The sequence below is a fragment of the Ursus maritimus genome, unplaced genomic scaffold, assembly GCF_017311325.1.
Source record: "Ursus maritimus isolate PB19 unplaced genomic scaffold, ASM1731132v1 scaffold_5, whole genome shotgun sequence".
Taxonomy (NCBI): domain Eukaryota; kingdom Metazoa; phylum Chordata; class Mammalia; order Carnivora; family Ursidae; genus Ursus; species Ursus maritimus.
The window spans coordinates 20,736,108-20,749,341 of NW_024426663.1; the positions used below are offsets into that span (position 1 = coordinate 20,736,108).

General features: G+C 40.6%; 1 pseudogene; it reads right to left on the minus strand.

Moving 5' to 3' along the window:
• LOC103672180 overlaps nt 1–9,358 on the minus strand; it is a 44,586-nt pseudogene extending 35,228 nt beyond the window's left edge.
• Between the last annotated feature and the right edge of the window lie 3,876 nt (nt 9,359–13,234).

Below are 13,234 nucleotides of genomic sequence, written 5' to 3' on the forward strand. Positions count from 1 at the left end.
CAATCCTATAAGTAAGTTAAATTTGAAAATTTGTTTTCCATCGACATGGTAGTAGGGAAGTCTGGAGCCAAATGGTGGTATTTGTGTCTTGGCAGCCTAATTACTCTGTCCCTCCCTCACTGCTATCGTGGCCATACTTACCTAACCCTCCTCTTTCCCATGCTCTGCTTAAGAGGGTTTTGGTCTAGTAGATAGTGTGAGTTAGGAGGTCTCCTCAGTTACGTGAGTCACAGTTTCCTCATCTTTAAAGAGGGATAATAGATCTAGATGTTTATGAAACTCGAAATGCAGACACCGATTTTTGTGACTTCTAACAATTTATATATATAAGTTATAGGATTATTTTTAATTTATTGGAATCACCTGTAGCATAATTTAGTACTTCTATTTGTGTCTCTGTGTCACTTAAGATGACAAATAATGCAATAATCTAGTCTTGTTATAATCGGGATCCACTTAGGACACGCTCTTGGGGAATTTTAGCATAGCCATCTGAAGAGGATATTTCTGTCTCTTTTGTCTATCCATGAAGATTCATGGTCACAGGTATGGGTTGGAGGGCAGGTGAATGAGGCTGACTTGGGGGGTAGGGAAGGACTGGCAGTATGGTCATTAGGAGATTAAACAAGGAGCAGCAGAATATACCTCCACCCAGAGATGGCACTATGACCAAAGGACCAAGAAAGTAGATAGTTTCTGTTTTAAGAAATTAATGTATACAGATCAAAAAGAAAATTTATGTTGTAAACTGAGCCATTTGAAAGTGTAAACTATCAGATTAGGAAAACATCCCAAATTAACAGAAGGGTGCTTCTACCTACAACTGTTTTTGTTAACAAGTATTTCAAACCAGTATATTTGAAGAAAGACGTGACTATAGGTTAACCCTCAACACTATTCATGGAAAGTCAAGGGTGAAATCTAACATATTAAGTGGTTTGCCTATTAGGGCGTATATGCTTCTGTCTTTACTTTTAGGGAAGAAACAATATGATTGAGAACAATATTACAGAGGACCATTGTGCTCATGTGGGGACACACATACACACAAAGTACTTGTTAAAGGTTACGAAAATGAATGAAATTCTATGGTAATCAAGTTTGTCTTTTTTGGCCTTCCAGGTGATCTTAATTACTTATGTACTAGAAAGTTTGTAGTATTTCTAATGTTAATATTAAAGCATATATTGAAGAAATAGCTAATTTGGGGGAGATTTCAGAATATCACGGAAAAGAGATTAATTAAACCTCAGTATACTAGACAGTTCCAAAGAAGTGAAAAATAGATGATATGAGTGGTCCAAAAGAGAATCCAAAAGTCCAAAAAGAGAATCAGGGAACCCTGATCCTCAGTCTTTGCTATTTTGTCAGAAACAGTTTCTTTATCTATAGAAATGTCTCCCCAGCTAGTCTGTGAGTGCCATGAGCATTGTTTTCCAATACATTTATTATACCTTTACCCTCCTCAAAAATGGGTACTATGTAAAGAGTATGGTGTGGAAATAGTAAAAGGAAGTGGAAAAGTAGGAAAAATCACAGAAATAAATTTTCTGCATCCTAGGTGACATCTGGGTAAATTTGTTTATTTCACTGTTTTCATTCTTTAATTTTATTGCATTGTAGCTCATTGTCTTGTTAAATCATTTTGCTCTGGACTCTAACTCTCAAATGATGGTTAGTAGTTATCCATCAGTTTATTATTCACTTTTATCTTGAGCATTTTGCTTAATGTGTAATAAGTGCTCTATAAATGGATTTTAAATAATGAATAAATAATAATATTTTATATCTTTGAAACAGTTTCATGCACATTGTGTCGGTTTTTCTTACCTCATTCTCCATGTATGATTATCATCCCACCTAAAATGATAAAAGTAATTTTGTGTTTTTTGGGGGGTATTCTGGTTCGAGATGAGAACTCAGTCTAGAATCAGTTCAAGTTAAACCCAGTGTTGATTGTGGTTTAGTCTTCCAGCAGGCAGCCCGATCTGTTGGTAGTTATCTTGGCCTCCCTCTCTGTGATCTCACCCTTACCCTCCCCACAACCTCTGTGATCTCACCTCCTAGTACAGTCCCTCTTGCACTTCACTCCAGCTCCACCTTCTCCTTGCGATTACTAAAACACTCCAGGTATGCTCTGCATTAGGGCTTTCTCACTAGCTGCTTCTATCTGGAGCATTCTTCCCATAGGTTTCTACTTGTTTAACTCTCTCATCTCTCATCCTCTCAACAGAGCACTCTGATAGACATTACTGCCATTCATCAATATCCAACTCCCATCTACCACCAGGCAGATCACACTTCCTTTCTCTCTCGAAGTTAGACAGGAGCATTTGATTTGTTCTGGCCAAAGAAATGTGAGCAGAGGTAACATATGTCACTTCCAAGTGGATATTTTTAAAGGCTTGTGTGTATTCTCCTGTGTACATTCTCTTGTGTCCTTGCAACTGTCAGCCTTTCAGATGATGGGGTCTCTATTAGCCTCGATCCCTGAGTGAGGATGGCATGGGCAGAATGCCCACCAACCTATAATGGATATTTTGCAGGAGCCAGAAATAAACCTTTGTTGTTTTAAGCTACTGAGATTTGGGGGTTGTTTGTTACTACAACATAACCTAGGTAATCATGAATAATATACTTACCTATTACTATTCAGCACTGAAGCCTATTCTCCACCCCCTCCCCAGGGCACTCATTTTCTTTTATTCTACTTTACCTTTCATAGCACTTATCACCTTCTAAATAGATATTAGATACCTTATTGACTATGTTTATTTTTTATTTTCTCTGTCCTCTCAACATCCCCTCCTCCCCCTAGAATGTAAGCTCCATGGGGTTAGGGCTCTTGGTCTGTTTTATTCAATTATATGAGATAAGCCATTCAATAAATATTTATTCAATGAATGAATATTAAGCACCACCATGTACTGTTCTGGATGTTGGAGATGTAGAGATAAAACACCTTCCCTTACTTGCCCTAGTCTCATGACTGACACAGATAACATGTCATTATATCAGCAATGCATCGAGAAGAGCAAAGGTATAGCCACAGCACTGTTGGGAGGCAATAGTAGCCACTTTACCCTGCCTAGAGATGTATGTTAGGGAGGCCTCCAGACAGGTGATGTTGAGCTGGTATTTGAAGCAAATTAAGGGAGACCCAGACAGATAAGGGAACAGGGAATTCTAGGCAGGGAACAGGATATAATAAGGAAGACCATGAGAAATAGCATGGTTTATTTCAAGAGCTGCAGATAGTTTGGTATTGCAGAAGTTCCATTTATGGAGGATAGAAAGGTGAGAAGGGACCCATGATGGTTAATTTTATGTGTCAACTTGACTGGGCTAAGGGATGCCTAGATTGTTGGTAAACCTTATTTCTGGGTGTGTCTCTGAAGGTGTTTCCAGACGAGATTAATATTTGAACTGGTGAACTGAATAAAGTAGATGACCCTCTCCAATGTGGGTGGGCATCATCCAAGAGAGCCTAAAGAGAAAAAAAGGTGAAGGAAGGATAAATAAGGTGTCTCTGCTGGAGCTGAAATATTGATCTCCTGTCTTTGGCTTTTGGACTCAGCTGAGAATTACTCCATTGACCCCCCGATTCTTAGGCTTTTGGACTTGGTTTGAATTATACTACCGGCTTTCCTTGTTCTCCAGGTTGTAGGCAGCAGATCATAGGACATCTTGGCCTCTATAAACACATAAACTATTTCCTATAATAAATCTCTTAATCTCTCTCTGTCTCTCTTTTTCTATTCTACTGGTTCTTTTTCTCTGGATGACCCTGCGTAATACAGATTTTGGACCAGGAGTGGTGTATGTTGAGATATTCCTGCTAAGGCGAAGAATAAGTTGTTACATCTGGCTCCTCCTACAACCAAGAAATACAATACCTAGTGGGCCTCTAGATTTTAGAGGCAACACATTCCTCATTTGGGTGTGTTACACTGGTCCATTTACTGAGTAATCTGAAAAGCTGCTGGTTTTAAGTGGAGCCCCAAACAAGAGAAGGCTCTCTAATCAGTTCAGGCTGTTGTACAAGCTGCTCTGCGACTTGGGCCATATGATCCAACAGATTCGATGGTGCTTGAAGGGTCAGTGGCAGATAGAGATGCTGTTTGGAGTTTTTGGCAGGCCTCTATAGGTGAATCACAGTACAGGTCTTTAGGATTTTTTGAAGCAAGGCCCTGCTGTCCTCTATTGATAAGTTACTCTCTTTTTGAGAAAAAACTCCTGTCCTGTTCCTGAGTTTAGGAGAGACTGAATGTTTGACCACAGGCCACCAAGTTATCACGTAAACTGAGCTGCCCATCACGAACTGGGTGTTATCCTGCCCACCAAGCCATACAGTTGGGTATGCACTGCAGTACTCCCATTATCCAAGAAGTGTTTATACCCGATGAGGCCCTGAAAGCACAAGGAAGTTAACACGAAGTGGCCTAAATGTCCTTCTCCCCACCCCGCCCCCCCAACTACACTGCTTTTCTTTTCCAATGTGCACCTGTGGTCTTGTGGAGAGTTCCTTACGATCAGTCGAAAGAGAAAGAAAAGACTCAGGCCTAATTTAGAGATGGCTCTGCATGATAAGTAGGCACCATCTGAAAGTGGACAGCTATAGCACTACAGCCCCTTTCTGGAATATCTCTGACGGACAGTGGTGAAAGGAAATCCTCTCAATGGACAGACTTTTATGTAATTTATCTGGTTGCTCACTTTGCGTGGAAGGAGAAATGGCCAGATGTGTGACTGTATGCTGATTCATGGGCTGTGGCCTGTGGTTTGCTGGATGGTCAAGGACTTGGAAGAAACATGATTAGAAAAGTGGTGACAAAGAAATTTGGGGGAGGGGTATGTGAATAGATTCTTTACACAGAAAACATGAAGATACTTGCATTCCATGTGAATGCTCACCAACAGGTAACCTCAGTAGAGGAGGATTTTATTTTATTTTATTTTGTTTTATTTTATTTTATTTTATTTTATTTTATTTATTTTATAAGGATTTTATTTACTTATTTTTGTAAGAGAGAGTACAAGTGGGAGAGAGAGAGAGCAGGAGCTGGGCGGGAGAGACAGAGGGAGAAGGAGACTCCCCGCTGAGCAGGGAGCCCGATGTAGGACTCCATCCCAGGATGCTGGGATCATGACCTAAGCCGAAGGCAGATGCTTAACCTACTGAGCCACCCAGGCACCCAGTAGAGGAGGATTTTAATAATTAAGTGAATGGGAAGACCCATTCTGTGGATGCCAGTCAGCCTTCTTCCCTAGCCACCTCTGTCATCTCCCAAGGGCTCATCAGGTGAAAGGTCATGGTGGCAAGAATGGAGATTATGCATGGCTTCAGCAACATGGACTTTTATTCACCAAGGCAAACCTGACTATGGCCACCATGGAGTGCCCAGTGTGTCAGCAACATGATCAGCGCTGATCCCTCAACATGGTACCATTCCCTGGGCTAATCAGTCAGCTACCTGGTGACAAGTTGATTACCTTGGACTCTTTTGTTATGGAAGGGTTAGCATTTTGTCCTTATTGGGATAGATTCTTCCTCTGGATACAGACTTGCCTACCCCGGATACAATATTTCTGCCAAAACTACCATCTGTGGACTTATAGAATACCTTTCCACTATCATGATATTCTACATAACATTACTTCATATCAAGGAACTCATAGCAAAAGAAGTGCAGTGTTGGGCCCATATTGATGAAATTCACTGGTCTTAACATATTACCTCCATCCTAAAGCAGCTGGCTTGAGAGAACAGTGGAATGGTCTTTTGAAGACTCAGTTTCAGTGTTGGCTAGAAGGCAGTGCTTTGTAGGGCTGGGACAAGGTTTTTTGGAAGGCCGTATGTGCTCTGTAGCTGTGAACCTGTGAAATCAAACATATTACATATTTCCAAAATACAGTGGTGGGATAGGGTTAAGATATACATTCCCATTCCAAAAGGGAGAAATAGAAGAGAAAAAAGGAGAAACAAACCAGGTAATCTTTTTTTTTTTTTTTTTTTAAAGAATGTATTTATTTAACAGAGAGAGCACAAGCAGGGGGAGCAGCAGGCAGAGGGAGAGGGAGAAGCAGGCTCCTTGCTGAGCAGGGAGCTCAATGCAGGGCTTGATCCCAGGACCTCGGGATCATGACCTGAGCCGAAGGCAGCTGCTTAACTGACTGAGCCACCCAGGCACCCCCCAAACCAGGATAATCTTAAACCTAACAGGTCAAACAACACTAAATCTCAAGGCTTGAAAACAGTCCTCTTTGGCTCAGTGCTCTGCCTCCTAGACAGACTGGGGTAAGAGGTGGGCCCTCAAGGATCTGGGTGGTCCCACCCTCACAGCTTTGCTGCATGTAGCCCACAATGCAGCTCTCCTAGGCTAGAATCATACACTAGTGTTTGACTAGTCTGGGGTAGTGGGAGTGGCAGGTCCCCAAGAATCTGCTGGGCATTAGCCTAGTGGGGACTCTGGTAGTACTACCCCAGCAATGACCCTCTGCCAGAACTGAGTGCTTGGTGGCTCCATTTTTTTTTTTTTAATGATTGATTGATTGATTTAATGTCTTAGTGCTTTAGGCTGCTGTACAAAAATGTTACAGACTGGTTGTTTATAAACCACAGAAATTTCTCAGGGTTCTGGAGACTGAGAAGTTGAAGATCATGGCACCAGTAGATTTGATATCTGGTGGTATAAATCCTGATCTGAGTCCAAAAGTCTGAGATCCAGGAATGCCAATGTCTGAAGGCAGAATATGGATGTATTCGCTCAAGCAGAGAAAGCAAATTAGCTCCTCCTCCACCTTTTTGTTCTATTTGGACCCTCCAGATTGCCTGTGACCTCCTATATCCATCTGCTTTACTCAGTTCACCGGTTCAAATGGTAATCTTTTTCTGAAATGCCCTCACAGATACATCCAGAAATAATGTTTTACTAGCTATGTGGCAACTCTTACCCTTCAAGTTAACACATAATATTAACCATCACATATCCCCAAATTTATATGTGGAAGTCCTAATCCCCAAGGAGATTATATTAGGAGGTGGTGCTTTGGGAAGTAATTAGGTCACGAGGCTAGAGCACTCATGTTTGGGATTGGTGCCCTCATAAAAGAGTCCCCACAGAGTTCCCTACCCCTTCCGCCATGTGGGGACGCAAGAAGTGTGTGACCTGGAAAAGGCCCCCACCTGATCATGCTAAACCCCTGATATCAGACATCTAGCCTCCAGAATATGAGCAATGTCTGTTGTTTATAAGCTCGCTAGTGTGTGGTATTTTGATATAGCAGCTGAGTGGACTAACACAGGGCCAGATTATGAAAGACTCTGAATGCCATTCTAAGGAGTTTGACCTCATAGTGTAGTCCACTGAAGGATTTTAAGCAGGAGATTGAGACAATTAGATGAATTGTATTTTAGAAATACTACTGTGACTGCGATGTGGAGATTGGACAGAGAAGGTAAAAGGCTGATGAAATAGTCCAGGTGAGAGAGGGAACCCTACAAAAGCACATACCAGGATTGGGAAGAGAAAAGATAAATCTGGTTAGAAACAGAGAAGGCACAATCTAGGATTAAGAAGGAGAATGGATCTGCGAAGGCTGAAGAGAAGACAGAGTTATCAAGGGTTCAACACATCAAATTCTATGTGGAAGTCAAGAGCTTGGGAAGCAGTCAGTGGATTTGACTTGTAGTATTGTTAGGGACTTCAGGAAGAGTGAACTTCACTTTACTTATCCATAATTAGTGATATTCTGAAATCCTGCCTCAAAGACTGTGAACTGAGGGGTGCCTGGGTGGCACAGCGGTTAAGCGTCTGCCTTCGGCTCAGGGCGTGATCCCGGCGTTATGGGATCGAGCCCCACATCAGGCTCCTCCGCTATGAGCCTGCTTCTTCCTCTCCCGTTCCCCCTGCTTGTGTTCCCTCTCTCACTCGCTGTCTCTATCTCTGTCAAATAAATAAATAAAAAATCTTAAAAAAAAAAAAAAAAAAGACTGTGAACTGAGATGCTGAGGAACCAGACATGTTCAGGATCACACAGTTAAGTAGTAGCAGAGTTGAGCCTAAATGCTCTTTGCAGTACTTCTTTTTTGTCTTAGAACTAAATTTTTAGATATTTGAAAGTTCCTTGTAAACTAGGCCTAATAGATTTAGTAATTGGACTCATCCATGTTTCCTCTTTTCCTCCCCTGACCAAACCAGTTTGTTGGCAAATCCTGTTGAGTCTTCCTCCAAAACGGATCTCTATTCTGATCAGCTCTCCCCACATCTACCACTGCAACTCATTTTCCAGCCTCCATCAGCTCTTGCCAGTGTTACTGCAGGAGCCTCCTAACTTTTCCCGATGCTTCCTCTTATGCCTGCTCCATAATCCATTTTCAACAGAGCAACTAAAATTGTCTTTAAAAATCAGATCATGCCACTCCCTTGCTTAAAACATTCCAGAAAGTTTCCAGTAGCACTGAGAGTGAAACCCAAATTCTTTAAATGCTAAACAAGGCCTCGTGTACCATATCTATTGTCCACCTTTTGGACACGCTCCACTTTCTGCCCCATTGTTGTTCCATATACCATCCTTTTTTCTGTTCCTTAAACAAGGCTGCACATTCATGTCCCACAGCCTTTGCACTTCTGTGGCCTCCTGGATGCTCTTTCCCCAAATTCCGATATGGCTACCTCTTTGTCCTCATTCAGGTCTCAGCTCAGATGTCAACCCCTTAGAGGTTTTCCTTCACAGCCTAACTAAAGGAACCTCCCTTAACCCTACTACCAATTCAGTCTTTACTGTTACAAAATCTGTAGCACTTCTTAGCACTTTTTGAAATGACATTGCCTATTTGTTTACTCATATCCTTTATCTTTGCCATGAGAACAGGAATTCTGTCTATCTTGTTTGCTTCAGTCTTCCCAGGGCCTAGAGCAGTGACTGGATAATGAGATAATATTTAACTCTTATGTTTGTCACTTGCCCAGCACTGTTCTCAACACTTTACAAATATTAACTTATTAAATTTTTACATCAATTCTATAAGGTAGGCACAATTTACAGGTAAGGAAAATGATGTGCTGACTTAGGTCATTAAGGTCCTTGCCTAAACTAGTGAGTGGAAGTGCTTCGTAAATATCAACACCCATCAGAATCACCTGAGGGGTTTGTTGCAACAGAAGTTTCTGGGCCCTCACCTCAGTATTGTTGGTTCAGTAGATCTGGGATGAGACCCAAGAATTGTCATTTCCAGTAAGTTCTCAAAGGGTGTTGATGCTGCTGGTCCAGGAACCACCTCCAAGAGTCCAAATGCTCCAATAGAGCATTTTCTCACATTATTTATTGTAATATCCATATTATAACCCATTATCATGCCCACTTTGTAGTTGAGAGAACTGAGGCTCAGAAAAGTTAACTGGCCTTCTGATGACCACAGAGGAAGGAGTGAGTGGAAAAATGGCTTGGACTCAAGTGTGGCTCTAAATCAGTGCTCTTGGCATTGCCCTAACAGGCCTCTCTGTGGCACTAAATTTTTTCAAACGTTGTTTCAGTAGATAAATTGTAAAGACTTCATGAATTTGGCAGATAAACAAAGGAACCCCATAGGAACAGAAGGAACTTACATCTTCTACTCTGTTTCAACTTAATTAATCTGAGTAACCAAGATGCTTTCTACACAAGCTGACTTGACCAAAATTTATTTTCATTCTAATTTAGACCTGCCATAAATATGATCCAACCACTCTCCCTTTTTGTTTAGAACAGAGACATATGATAGCATTGTGAGTGAGGTTTCTCCGGCTCATTACGGTTAAAGAACCTTTCCTGCAAAACAAAGAAGAGATTCAAGACTATTTACTAAAAATTATAATATTTTAATATTTATCATTTAGTTCTTTTTATAAATAACACTTATTCTAAAAAAAGTTTTTTTTTTTTTTAAAGATTTTATTTATTTATTCGACAGAGATAGAGACAGCCAGCAAGAGAGGGAACACAAGCAGGGGGAGTGGGAGAGGAAGAAGCAGGCTCATAGCGGAGGAGCCTGATGTGGGGCTCGATCCCATAACGCCGGGATCACACCCTGAGCCGAAGGCAGACGCTTAACCGCTGCGCCACCCAGGCGCCCCTAAAAAAAGTTTTTTTTTTTTAAAAATCTTTGCCCAACAATTTTGACTAAAATTTCTGAAGTACTTGAGTTTTTTTTTTTTTCTTAGATAGCAGCCTTACCACACAGTAGAGACTTGAAGCTATAAAACTTTGTTTTCCTCAGGTTCTTTCAGGCATTAACATTCCGATGCCATATTCTTATGACAAAGACTAATAAGAAGAGAAAATGGCATACCCTGGATCTATTTTAGTGATAAAGATAGAAGTGGGAAATGGTAAAAATCTACCTTGTTCTCATTACTACAGTGCTAAAACTGTCATCAATTATAATCACTCACCACATCCCTAACGTGAGACTTTGTTGGTAACTTCTCTTCAACACAAACTCAGTCTCCTTTAATCCAGTGTATGTGAGAAATATATGTGGAAATATATTGATAGTGCTTACATTGATGGCATTCTCTTCACTTATAAAAGCATGTGCTGAAAAAGGAGTAATGTCAGCACATAATAACCAGGTTTCTATAAGACAGTTATTTCTGTTTTATTGCCCATCATCTTATAAGCAAAATAGAAAATGTTCCAAGCATTTACCTTGACCTATATTTCATAGTCATAGTTATCTATGCAGAATTTTTCTTTTGTCTTTGCTCAGTGTGCAGAAATGTCAATACATTTCCTCCTTACCCTTTGCCTATGGCCTCCTGTTCAGTTTTGTTCAATTTGACTTGACTCGTTTCTTTCTTTTTTGTTTTTAGTCCTCTTCCCTTTTCTCCTCCCTCCTTCTTTCTCTTTTCCCTCTCCTCTTTCAGTGAATAGTTATTGGGTCCATGATGTTCTAGATTTGGAAAGTAAAACACTTAGAGCCATGCTGGAGAAGAAAACATATAAACATAAAAAAGTTCCTTGGTTCAAGGTGATGCATTGTATGGTGATGAAACAAGAAAACAGTTACACAGGAGGTGCAATGAGCATTCAGTGGGAATAGAGATCCCTATGGAACGGTGTTTTTGAGGATGGCTTTATAAAAAACGTTTCCTTTAATCTATTGCTGCACAAGAAGTACCCCAAAATGTGGTGGCTTGAAATAATAATTTGCCTTAATTGTACCATCTGGGCTGGGCTCAATTGTCTTCTGCTTCACCTGGATCTGCTGGTATTAGAATTGCAAGATGGCTTCCTAACTTGTGTGTAAAGCACCTGGCATGTCATCTAAATGGCCAGAACAAATGGACATCTCTCTCTGTAAGGTCTCCCCAGTAGAGTAGCTGAACCTCTTTGCATGGAGGCTCAAGGTTCCAACAGAGAGCATTTCAAAAGTAATAAGCCCCAATGTGCAAGTACTTCAGTATTTGCTTGTTTTCTACCTGTTACTGTCCCAGTGGTCAAAGTCAGTGTGGGATGCAGTGAATACTGGGCAGCTCATGAACACTTGGTTCGTGGGGGCCACCAGTTCAAACAAAGCACTTGGAGGGCCTGACTGCACGTGGGGTGTGAGGAAAGAAGAGAAGTTACATATGGAGAATTTGAGCACGAATGATTAGAAAACTTATAGTACCACCATTAGAAGAGAAGAAGTTACATGGAGGAACAAGTCTAAATTTGAAATGATGAAAATGTCCATTAGGCAGACAGAAAATTTACTGGAAGAAAGACATGAGCCGAGGGTTGGAGTTCTCAACTCTGGAGTCATATGCAGAAAAGAGTTAGTTAAAGTTTTGTGACTGGTGAGTTCTGAGAAAGATAGAAGTTGGATCAATGAATTTTGAGCTATGCTTATAGTTAGAAGTTGGGAGGAGGAAGAAGAGCCAGATTAGGAGACAAAGATATTGAATATTCCTTTCATAGTTTGTTTCACTGTTAGCATTTTTATATTTCTAGTATAATTTGACTCTCATTTGTACACATCTAGGAAAATATATATTTATTAATAATAGTTAATATCTTAGAGACTTCCTCAGGGTTCTCAAGTAGGTGGAATCATTTTTTTTTTCAAGATTTTATTTATTTGACAGAGAGAGAGACAGCAAGAGAGGGAACACAAGCAAGGGGAGTGTGGGAGGGAGAAGCTGGCTTCCCACTGAGCAGGAAGCCTGATGCAGGGCTTAATCCCAGGACCCTAGGATCATGACCTGAGCCAAAGGCAGACGCTTAACGGCTGAGCCACCCAGGTGCCCCTCAAGTAGGTGGAATCATTGTATGAAAACTAAAGTTAATGATACAGCTTGACAGAACTAACCTTTTATTAATTTTTACTTTATTAGTTTTATTAAGATTTATTAATCTTTGTGCTGTCCTGCTTTTAGAAAGTAACAAAATTGTATAAAAGCTTGGTTTTAATGATGAATTAATTTTCTTCTTATGAAATGGACTTGATATTAAGACTAGATTAGTGCAAATGCAGATTAAAAGTATGGTGCAGAAATATTTTCTTGGTATCCACTGACAAAGTAAAGTCAATATTCAGAGGCAGTTAATAGTTTTCTAAGAGACTGTTGCACATATAAGTGAGAATTGTTGATTGAGGAACTGAATTCAGAAATTCCCTGAGGCAGTGGCAGGAAGTTTCTGTAGTTAAGCACTGTCTAATTTGATGAGCTACCCAGGTAGGCCTCAGGTTGCATATGGTTAATATGACGATGAGACCCAAACAACTGTGGGCAGGCTTTGGCACGCTCTCACCCTTTAGCCAGAGGGGATGGAGTACCCCACAAAAGCCATTTGGATGAGATAGGATGAGAAAACTGCACACAGAGATGTTGAGTAACACGGCCAAGGTCATATAGTTATAAGCGGCAGGGTCAGAATTCAGATCCAGGCAGTCTGATCCCAGAGGCCATTTGTTTAACCACTATACATAGTGTTGCTTTAGTTTTAATTTGTTTTCTTGAAAGCAGCATCTTTTTTACATAATAATTTTGATGACAGTAAATTAAACATTTTCTAGAAGTAGTTTGCCTATATAAAGACCAATATATATATTTTAAAATTTTTGAAAAAGATTGTATTTATTTAAGACACACAGAGAGAGCATACAAGCAGGGAGGAGGGTCAGAGAAGGAGGGAGAAACAGACTCCCTGTTGAGCAGGGAGCTGAAACAGGGCTCAATCCCAGGACCCTGGGATTATGACCTGAGCC